Source organism: Conger conger, chromosome 16, assembly GCF_963514075.1.
Source record: "Conger conger chromosome 16, fConCon1.1, whole genome shotgun sequence".
NCBI classification, from domain to species: domain Eukaryota; kingdom Metazoa; phylum Chordata; class Actinopteri; order Anguilliformes; family Congridae; genus Conger; species Conger conger.
The window spans coordinates 9,950,813-9,959,248 of record NC_083775.1 but is presented as its reverse complement, the minus strand read 5'-3'; positions in this window follow the sequence as shown (position 1 = coordinate 9,959,248).

Here is an 8,436-nt window from a genome sequence, read left to right as displayed (position 1 = left end):
GGAACAATGTTACACTTCTATAATACATCATGGTCTTTGGTCACTACAAACAAGTAGGCCTACCTCAGAATATGCACCTTCACTCAATGCCACTTTTAAATGATGATGATGATGATGATGAGTATTATTGTGTGCTGCGCATTGCAATACAAAGCAGAGCTTTGTAGTGCAAAAGCACACACCTTATTCTCAGCCATACTTCATAATTTTATTTAATTGTGTGCTGCGCATTGCAATACAAAGCTCTGTAGAGCTTTGTAGTGCAAAAGCACACACCTTATTATTCTCAGCTGTAGGTTCCGAAGGGTAATATCGTATTTAGTAATCAGTCTCATTTAATTATTAAATTTAGCTACGTTATTAATAACGAACTCAATGGTAATGATTTAATAAATCATTTAACAGTCATACCGTTGAATTAATACTATGAATTCAACAACCACTTATATGAGTTCGAATTTTATAAGTAGCCTTATAAGTAGTCCTTAAATAGCTAGTTGGCTTGATTTAGTGTTGGAAAAACATTGACGGACAACCGGTTACAATAAAGGGGTATTTATTGAACACAAGAAACATATAAACACAGCTAAATAAGAAGGGCGTGACGGAAAAGTAACGCATTGAAGTGGGAAGAAAGATGGAGGACAAAGGAATGCGCGTACACGTATGCCCGCGTCGAGAAAGCGAGGGAAGGAGACAAAGGAAGAGGGAAAGAGCGCGTGCACGTGAGTACACGTAGCGGGCGAAGAGGATGGGGGAAGGAATTGGTGGAGAATGTAGGTAGGGCCTTATAATGGTGGACCTATGGTTCTAGCGCGTAATGGCGCGTACACCTAGCTAAAATTTGGGTGGTCAGGAGACAAATTAATGAAATCACCGCAACAAGAGTACTTGCGCTTTGGGAAGCGTTTCCGCGAGTTTGCGGTGCTTGATTAAATTAATTTATAAACTTACAATCCACTGACTATAAGCCCGGAGGGTTATTTGTACGGAGGAGAGAGAGAGAGAGAGAACAATGTAATTGGATGATCATGTGGAAGTTGTAAACGAGAAAAACAATTTAACAAAGTTACATAAAGTTAATCTAACGATACAATGTATATAACATTAACAAAACTAATGCCCAGATGCGCAGCCTTACTTGGGGGCGAATATCTGATGATATTCGACCAGTCTCAAACAGCTGACCGTCGTCAGCAGGCAAAGTTTCTTGCTTGGAGAATCTGTGATGCTCCAGGGAATTAACGCTGTCCAGGTACCGTTGTCCCGGGGGAAGGGCGTCTCTGGCGGGACCAGGGAAATCCGTCTCTGGCCTGACCAGGGGAAGGCGTCGTCGTCTCACGCGTGGTTGGAGGAGGAAGAGAAGCCGGTCGTCTTCTAGCTCCAAAGTTGATTAAACCGCACAATGTATGTGCGATCTCCGATAAAATATCGGGTCCTTGCAAGTATTCGGATGTGTATAATTTCAGAACTAGCAGGCCCAATGAATAGAACCGTGATTAAGGGTTCAGACACAAAGGGAGTGTTCTTAAAATTAATTAGATGGGAGTCTCTTTTGGAACGAACAGCATGGGATAGCCGTAGGTTAGAAAGAGGCCGTGAAATTCGCGCCTGAGGCTTTTGTGAGGTCCAGCAGTTGCGTATTTCCGGCTGTTACTGTATTGGCTAAATTTCCATTAAATTACAGTGGGAGGCGGCGTTGATTGCGTCATCAATGGCGTGGACAAAGGCGTTTCCCTGTTTCAAAAAGTTCTTACGTTGGCCCCAACACAGCCATACTTCATAATTTTATTTAATTGTGTGCTGCGCATTGCAATACAAAGCTCTGTAGAGCTTTGTAGTGCAAAAGCACACACCTTATTATTCTCAGCCATACTTCATAATTTTATTTAATTGTGTGCTGCGCATTGCAATACAAAGCAGAGCTTCGTAGTGCAAAAGCACACACCTTAATATTCTCAGCCATACTTCATAATTTTATTTAATTGTGTGCTGCGCATTGCAATACAAAGCTCTGTAGAGCTTTGTAGTGCAAAAGCACACACCTTATTATTCTCAGCCATACTTCATAATTTTATTTAATTTTATTTAATTTTCTTCCTTCAAAAGTTCGGCATGCTACTCCTCCCACAGCTTTGAGAAATCCCAGGCAAGATATATATCAAAACGACCGGAATAGACGGGAATCGATGGGAAAGACTTTTCTCAAGTCTGCGAAATCTCGTTTTCTTCCAAAATCCGAAAAACCGACCGATTTTTGCCCATAGGAATGAATGAGAATTCGTAAAAAAAAATCTCACAAATTGATCAAACCCACCGCTCTTTGGAGCCACACCACTTTGTCATACTTTGTCGCAGAAACGTGATTAAAGGTTTAAACGGGTCACAAGACTTTGAACTGTGTTGGTCTAAAGACACTTTTTGATATCTTCTACGGTTTTTACAAAATCAAATTTTTGAGATTTTCAGATTTTCAGCGTGGCTTTAGAGTGCGGTGACATCACCCACTCTAGCATTCAGCCCTTCTAAATTTTATCAAAAATATTCAAGACATTCTCATCTTACTCCCACAGCTTCTACTCTACAACAACAATTTATACATCAAAATGTAGAGAAACTTGTCCTCTCTCATTCAATGTTACTTCCATTGAGATAGGACTCACGGTTTTTTAATAAATCGCCCAAAAGTGCAGAGAGTGCCGGATCCAACTCTCATTGACTCCAATGTTATCTGAAGCGTCAACTGCCGCGTAAAGTAGGCACAATATGGTGATTTATAAACTGTCACCGCTCCTGCATTTTAAATCCTACAGACACATCTCATAGATCGGAATCGCCATTGAAGTATTGGGTCGCTCAAAATGATAAAAAAAAAAAATGTGAGTTATAGTTTTCAAGATACAGCGATTTGTTTGACGTTAGCTTCGGTGCTAGCTTTCGTTAGCTTCGTTGCGCTAGCTTGCGTTAGCTTCGTTGCGCTAGCTTGCGTTAGCTTCGGCGCTAGCTTGCGTTAGCTTCGGCGCTAGCTAGCTTAACTAACTAACTGACGGTCTGACTAACTGATTAACTAAGTGACTGTTACTAACTGATTAACAAACTAACAAGTTAGCGGACTGACTGGCTAACTAGTTAGCTGACTGGCTAACTAGTTAGCTGACTGATTAACTAACTAACTAGCTAGCTAGCTGACTGGCTAACTAGTCAGCTGACTGGCTAACTAATCTCAGCTGATTAGTGAACTGTCACTGTAATTTATATTTACCAAAACTAATGCAGTGTAATATTCTATAAAGTTTTTATTATTTTAGAGAGGTGTTGATTTGGTTGTTTGTTATCTGTAGTTTGTGATGCTGTTGAACTGTATGTATGTTCTGCCTCTGCCTAACACGTCTAACTAAGTAATTAATAAGAATAATTAGCCTTGGCAACCAGCACACTCAGCTCACTCAACCGCCCATCCCCCCCCCCCCCCCCCCTCTCTCTCTCTCTCTCTCTCTCTCTCTCTCAAATTCAAATTCAAATTCAAATTGCTTTATTGGCATGACAAAATTTGCATTTGTATTGCCAAAGCATGGCAAGAAACATGTTAAAACAGATGAAAATAACACAGTAATATGATTATTATATAAAAAAAAGAATAATAAATTTTAAAAAAAAATTAAGGATCATAATTAACAATAATAAATCTATATATACATATATATACACACATATACATGCACATGCATATTCATACACACGTATATACACATATATATATACATACATACATATAATTAGACACATCTTTCTAACATACTAATAACAAGCTAATCTAATAATAACAGTTTATATAACAGGTAAATTTAATATGTGTGTGTGTGTTTGTTTTGTCACTCACTGTCTCTGAGTATGTGACATTCAGACACATATTTCACTGCAATATGTGCAGTTGTTCCCTCTCCCAAGACTATCGGTAGTTGGTTGCTCTCTTCTAGGTGGAGAAAGTTGGGGATATGTTTTTTAAATTTATTAAAATATTTTTTTCTGATATTTTTGTATTTTTCACATTTTAGAAGGAAGTGCACCTCCGTTTCAACCTCACCTGTCATACAGTGACCACATATCCTCTGTTCTTTTGGTAGCCAGGACTTTTTATGTCTACCTTTTTCAATGGCTAGGTTGTGGTCACTGAGTCTGTACTTGGTAAGGAGTCGTCTCTGCTTCATATCTCGGACAGTTACAAGATATTCAGCCAATTTGTATTCTCGTTTTAGGGCCAGGTAGCAAGTAAGCTTGTTTTGTGTTTTGGTTTGGTTGTTCCAATGTTCCAGATAAATGGTTTTATTTTGTTTAGCAATTTGGTTTATTCTGATTTGTGTTAGTGAAGCAGTGCTGGCCTGAGAGATGTTCTTGTTAGATGTGAGATCACCAGAGACACACGCGCGTGCTGGTTGCCTTAGCAACGGCCCTGACACATAGCAGGCTGCGACATGCTTGTACATTCAGGCGAGGCTAGCCGAGGCTAGCCCTAGCTTCGACCACAACATAAATATGAAGTCTAAAACTGACACAAATAAGCACAATACATGTAGTATCACTCGTTTTAACCGCAGCATTCACAGCCTGTGACCGGAATAGAACCGGAAGTAGCCGAAGCTAGCGCTAGCCTTGGCTAGCTTCCCATGTTATCTGAGTGGTAAACTGCAGAGTAAAATCAATGAAATATGGCGATTTTTAAACTGCCACAACTTCTGCATTCTAAATCCTACCGACACATCTCATAGATCGATCTCGCCACTGAAGTCTTGGTTCACTCAAAATGATTTTTTTTTAAATGTGAGTTATAGTTTTCATGATACAGCGATTTGTTTGTCGTTAGCTTCGGTGCTAGCTTTCGTTAGCTTCGTTGCGCTAGCTTGCGTTAGCTTCGGCGCTAGCTTGCGTTAGCGTTAGATTCGGCGCTAGCTAGCTTAACTAACTAACTGACGGTCTGACTAACTGATTAACAAACTAACAAGTTAGCTGACTGACTAACTAAGCTCAGCTGATTAGTGAACTGTCACTGTAATTTATATTTACCAAAACTAATGCAGTGTAATATTCTAATGTTTGATTGTGAACATTGTTTGCATTAAATTCTACAGGTCACAAACATCAAAGTCGACAGTTGTGCAGCTACTCACAGCGATCAGTCGAACTTGCCATTTCAGAAGAAGGCAGCGTTCTCAACATTTGATGTGATGCTCAAACTATTTCAAGCTGCGCCACTCGAAAGATCGCAAGAATAGGCGTTCAGCATAAGACCCACACAATCAAGCTCGTTCTCTCGGGAAATAACAATACTGTCCGCATGATCAGTTTACTGGAAATACATTTCTGAAATATTAATTTCATTTCAGAAATACTTTGGCGGCACGGATGGTGCAGTGGGTAGCACTGCCGCCTCACAGCAAGGAGGTCCTAGGTTCGAATCCCCGTCGGCCGGGGCCTCTCTGTGCGGAGTTTGCATGTTCTCCCCGTGTCTGCGTGGGTTTCCTCCGGGTACTCCGGTTTCCTCCCACAGTCCAAAGACATGCACGTTAGGCTGATTGGAGAGTCTAAATTGCCCGTAGGTATGAGTGTGTGAGTGAATGGTGTGTGTGCCCTGCGATAGACTGGCGACCTGTCCAGGGTGTAGGCTCCAGCCCCCCTGCAACCCTGATCAGGATAAGCGGGTTAGGATAATGGATGGATGGATGGAAATACTTTCATTCCCAACGCAAGTTAATTGTAGACTCAACATTCGTCTCAAGTAAACCTGACGCGGACAACTCGCTCGACAATGCTCTCTCCGGGAAGCTGCGACAGAAAGATATGAAAAGATAAAACTTTTTTTCTTTATGCATGCTGTGTATGCAACTCCCCTTGACTTTTAATCATTTAAAATATAATTTTCACAAGAATGTATAGTACGGTCTATGCAATGGATGATATTGTAGCATGTCACAAACCAGACAGAAGGGTTCTCGTTACCGCACTTTATTCTCCTTAATCACTCGGCATATTTCCAAAAACAAGAACAGTTTACCCCAGCTCAAAACACACGAGTCTCTCTCTCGCTTCCGGGGTTCCTCCCCTTCCTGCCCCCTGACCCCAAAACAATCCCTCCCTCATCAACGTCATCAACAGTCCCTTAAAGTAACAGCAACAGCTACTAACCAGAACTCAAAGTCTCTCAGGTATCTTGGAGGTCTTACTCTCCTCCTGGCCCGCCTGGGCGGGGAGTGGTGGGTGGGCGACAGTCCATCGGGGGGGAATTTTGGTGGGGAGGGGCGGGGGGGTGACGGTCCATCAGGGGAGGAGTTGGGTGGGGTGGGGCGGGAGTCGGGTTGTCAACCCGGTTACCGCGCCGTTCACCCCCTTCTCCTGGGGGCCAGTCTATCTCGATGCAGGGCGACTCTCCTACCTCTTGCCGGCAGCTGGACCCTGTACACGACTTCGCCCAGTCTCTTGAGGACCCTGCAGGGCCCCATCCACTTGCTGTCCAGTTTGGGGCACCTGCCTTTCTTTCTCTGGGGGTTGTAAACCCAGACCAGCTCCCCGGCCGTGAAATGCTGCCCCTTGGTGTGCATGTCGTAATTTCTCTTCTGTCTCGCCCCTGCGCTCCGTAGCTGATTCCTGGCGAACTCGTGGGCACACTCCAATCGATCCTGCAGCTTCCGGGCATATTCAAGCCCCGGGGGGTCCGCCGGGAGGTCGGGCGGCCTGCCCAACATCATCTCAGCCGGGGTCCTAATCTCCCTGCCAAGCATGAGAAGGGCGGGGGAGCAGGAGGTGGAGTCTTGCGTCGCAGACCGGTACGCCATCAACACCAGGGGGACATGCGCGTCCCAGTCTCGCTGGTGTTTAGCCGTCACTATGGCCAGTTGCTGTCCCAGCGTGCGGTTAAATCTTTCGACTAGTCCGTCGCTTTGCGGGTGGAGGGGTGTGGTGCGAGTCTTGTGGGAGCCAAGCTTTTCGCACATGGCCGCAAACACGCAGGATTCAAAGTTTCTGCCTTGGTCAGTGTGAATGACCTCCGGGACCCCCAGTCTGCTGAACATCCCCTCCACCAGCGCATCTACTATCGTCTCTGCTTCTTGGTCCGGCAGGCAGTATGCCTCCGGCCACTTAGTGAAGTAATCCATGGCAGTGAGGATGTAGCGGTTACCTTTCTCTGAGCGAGGAAACGGCCCGAGCACGTCAATCCCCACTCTCTCCATGGGACAGCCTGTCGGAAACTGCTGGAGTTGGCAGTGAGATGTGCCCGTGGGGCCTTTACGTGCTGTGCAGCTGTCACAGCGGCGGCAGTAGTCCCCCACGTCCCGCCCATGTTGGCCCCAGTAGAACCCCTGACGAAGGCGGCGGAGCGTTTTGCTGACCCCGAAATGACCAGATCCAGGGGCTCCGTGGACTGATTGTAGCACCGTTTCCCGCAGGGCCCTGGGCACGACCACCTGCCACAGCGTCTCCCCTGTGGCCGCGTCTTTCCACCCCCTCTGCAGTACCCCGTCACACAGACGCAGGTTAGGAAACATACTCCACAGTCCCTTTGTAGCCCTTGAACACAGGCCGATTTCTTCCAACCGGGGTTGGTGTTGTGCCGCTACCCACGTGAGCACGGGTCTGATGTCAGCGTCCTCTTCCTGTTTGCGTCTCCACTCTCCAGTGTCGATAGCTGTTAGGGCCGCTGTTGCGCATCTCACTCCTTGTCGCAGCTGCTCCTCCTCCCGCACCTCTCTTCTTTCACAGTAGCGACAGCCGTCCGCGGCGCAGGGCCGGCGGGAAAGCGCCTCCGCGTTCCCATGCTGTCTACCCGCACGGTGGATCACGTTGAAGTCGTACGCATGTAGTTCCTCGATCCAGCGTGCCAACTGACCCTCTGGCTCTCTGAAGGTCATGAGCCACTGCAAGGCGGAGTGGTCACTCCTGACTGTGAAGTGGAGGCTCCCGAGGTAATACTTGAAGTGTTCGACAGCCATGACCACGGCGAGCAGTTCCCGCCTGGTGACTCAGTAGCGGCGTTCGTGCTTATTGAGTGATCCGCTGTAGTACGCCACTACCTTCTCCCCCTCCGAGGTCACCTGCGACAGCACCGCCCCCACGCCGACATTGCTGGCGTCCGTGTCGAGTATGAAGGGCAGGGTGGGGTCGGGGGGGGGTGAGGACGGGGGCCTCCAAGAGGGCCTTCTTCAGCGAGGTGAATGCTCTCTGGCACTCGTCTGTCCAGATGAACTTCTCCCTGGGCCGTTGCAGCCGGAACAGGGGTGCGGCTATTGTGGAGAAGTCCCTCACAAATCTCCTATAGTAGGAGGCTAGTCCTGTGAAACTTTTCACTTCGGAACCGGAGCTGGGGGTGGGCCAGTCTTCCACCGCCTGCACCTTTTCATGCGCGGTGCCGATGCCCCCAGGACCCAGCTTGTGCCCCAGGACTGC